This window comes from Sander vitreus, chromosome 18 (genome assembly GCF_031162955.1).
Source record: "Sander vitreus isolate 19-12246 chromosome 18, sanVit1, whole genome shotgun sequence".
In the NCBI taxonomy this organism is placed as follows: Eukaryota; Metazoa; Chordata; class Actinopteri; order Perciformes; family Percidae; genus Sander; species Sander vitreus.
In genome coordinates this window covers 24952286-24955531 of record NC_135872.1, presented here as the reverse complement: position 1 = coordinate 24955531, position 3246 = coordinate 24952286, and the positions used below count along the sequence as shown (strand labels likewise).

At 44.5% G+C, this 3246-nt stretch overlaps 1 non-coding gene across 1 annotated transcript; it reads right to left on the bottom strand.

Annotated features, from left to right (window-relative positions):
• Positions 1 to 279: 279 nt before the first annotated feature.
• trnak-uuu (transfer RNA lysine (anticodon UUU)) lies at positions 280 to 352 on the bottom strand. The gene has a single exon. It is a non-coding gene; the product is annotated as a tRNA-Lys (tRNA).
• Between the last annotated feature and the right edge of the window lie 2894 nt (positions 353 to 3246).

Below are 3246 nucleotides of genomic sequence, written 5' to 3'. Positions count from 1 at the left end.
GACATCAGCACAGAGATTTGGGTGCTGGCAAAATGGAGGTAGATTGACCATTGTTCATTTAGACATACCACCCACATTGTTATGATACAAACCTGGTTGAAAATGGGCAACATATCTTTTTAAAAGAGTTGTACATGTAACACAAATGCTACTACAAAGCCTGAAAGTGTAAGGCTTGCTCAAACGCACAACTCATCATAGCCATTAGCATAACATCCCCCTCCTGTAAACATGCATGATCATAAGTAGCTCAACAGACACATCACACAACAAATCTGTCGCCTGAACAGGGACTTGAACCCTGGACCCTCAGATTAAAAGTCTGATGCTCTACCGACTGAGCTATCCAGGCTTCAATCAGCTGAGGCTCTGGACGAAACAATTGCCTGGACTCAAAATGGAAGTGTAAGTCGGTGACGATCATTAAGCTTTTGCCATGATCACTGTCTTCTAGATAGGAGGAGGGTAGGCCCTGATTTGCACAATTCCTGTGCAATTCCCATTGTTATGGCACAAACTGGTTGAAAATCGGCCAAATTGGCCAAAATCTGCAAAAAAACCTAAAATGCACAACTCATCTTGGCCACAAGCAGACTGTGGACGTCATGCAAACCTGCATTACGGATGATGATAGTGAGCACAATCAAGCTGTCGCCTTAACAGGGACTTGAGCTGCGGTATTCTTTTTCGCCCAAAACGTAGAAAACACTAATGCAATTTTACGGCTCCAGACCAATAAACTTTCCTGCTGGTGGGGACCATGAAGCAGCGCTCCCTCTTGATCCGCTTCTATACTCTTGGTGTACTCATGCAGAAGTACAATCCGTAGTTTGAGCAAAAGCCCTCGCGCCAGATGTCTTGCCATCCAAGCAGGGACATCAGCACAGAGATTTGGGTGCTGGCAAGATGGAGGTAGATTGACCATTGTTCATTTAGACATACCACCCACATTGTTATGATACAAACCTGGTTGAAAATGGGCAACATATCTTTTTAAAAGAGTTGTACATGTAACACAAATGCTACTGCAAAGTCTGAAAGTGTAAATCTTGCCCAAATGCACAACTCATCATAGCCATTAGCATAACATACCCCTCCTGTAAACATGCATGATCATAAGTAGCTCAACAGACACATCACACAACAAATCTGTCGCCTGAACCTGACCCTCAGATTAAAAGTCTGATGCTCTACCGACTGAGCTATCCAGGCTTCAATCAGCTGAGGCTCTGGACGAAACTATTGCCTGGACTCAAAATGGAAGCGTAAGTCGGTGACGATCATTAAGCTTTTGCCATGATCACTGTCTTCTAGATAGGAGGAGGGTAGGCCCTGATTTGCACAATTCCTGTGCAATTCCCATTGTTATGGCACAAACTGGTTGAAAATCGGCCAAATTGGCCAAAATCTGCAAAAAAAACTAAAATGCACAACTCATCTTGGCCACAAGCAGACTGTGGACGTCCTGCAAACATGCATTACGGATGATGATAGTGAGCACAATCAAGCTGTCGCCTTAACAGGGACTTGAGCTGCGGTATTCTTTTTCGCCCAAAACGTAGAAAACACTAATGCAATTTTACGGCTCCAGACCAATAAACTTTCCTGCTGGTGGGGACCATGAAGCAGCGCTCCCTCTTGATCCGCTTCTATACTCTTGGTGTACTCATGCAGAAGTACAATCCGTAGTTTGAGCAAAAGCCCTCGCGCCAGGCAAAATATGCCTGATGTCTTGCCTTCCAAGCAGGGAGATCAGCACAGAGATTTGGGTGCTGGCAAGATGGAGGTAGATTGACCATTGTTCATTTAGACATACCACCCACATTGTTATGATACAAACCTGGTTGAAAATGGGCAACATATCTTTTTAAAAGAGTTGTACATGTAACACAAATGCTACTGCAAAGTCTGAAAGTGTAAGGCTTGCCCAAATGCACAACTCATCATAGCCATAAGCAGAATGTGCACCTCCTGTAAATATCCATGATGATAAGTAGCACAACAGACACATCACGCAATAAACCTGTGGCCTGAACTGGGCCCTCAGACCCTCAGATTAAAAGTCTGAAGCTCTACCGACTGAGATATCCAGGCTTCAATCAGCTGAGGCTCTGGACGAAACAATTGCCTGGACTCAAAATGGAAGTGTTAGTCGGTGAAGACCATTAAGCTTTTGCCATGATCACAGTCTTCTGGATAGGAGGAGAGTAGAACCCTGATTTGCACAATTCCTACAATTCCTGGGAACGCCGATTGTTATGGCACAAACTGGTTGAAAATCGGCCAAATTGGCCAAAATCGGCAAAAAAAACAAAAATGCACAACTCATCTTGGCCACAAGCAGACTGTGGACGTCCTGCAAGCCTACATTACAGATGACAATAGTGAGCACTCCAGACATATCGCACAATCAAGCTGTCGCCTTAACAGGGACTTCTTTTTCGCTCAAAATGTAGAAAACACTAATGCAATTTTACGGCTCCAGACCAATAAACTTTCTTGCTGGTGGGTACCATAAAGCAGCTCTCCCTCTTGAGCTGCTTCTATACTTTTGGTGTCCTCATGCAGAAGTACAATCCGTAGTTTGAGCAAAAGCCCTCGCGCCAGATGTCTTGCCATCCAAGCAGGGAGATCAGCACAGAGATTTGGGTGCTGGCAAGATGGAGGTAGATTGACCATTGTTCATTTAGACATACCACCCACATTGTTATGATACAAACCTGGTTGAAAATGGGCAACATATCTTTTTTAAAGAGTTGTGCATGTAACACAAATGCTACTACAAAGCCTGAAAGTGTAAGGCTTGCCCAAATGCACAACTCATCATAGCCATAAGCAGAATGTGCACCTCCTGTAAATATCCATGATGATAAGTAGCACAACAGACACATCACACAACAAACCTGTGGCCTGAACTGTGCCCTCAGACCCTCAGATTAAAAGTCTGAAGCTCTACCGACTGAGATATCCAGGGTTCAACAAGATGGGGCTCTGGACGAAACACTCGCCTGGACTCCAAATGGAAGTGTTAGTCGGTGAAGACCATTAAGCTTTTGCCATGATCACAGTCTTCTGGATAGGAGGAGAGTAGAACCCTGATTTGCACAATTCCTACAATTCCTGGGAACGCCCATTGTTATGGCACAAACTGGTTGAAAATCGGCCAAATTGGCCAAAATCGGCAACAAAAAACAGAAATGCACAACTCATCTTGGCCACAAGCAGACTGTGGACGTCCTGCAAACA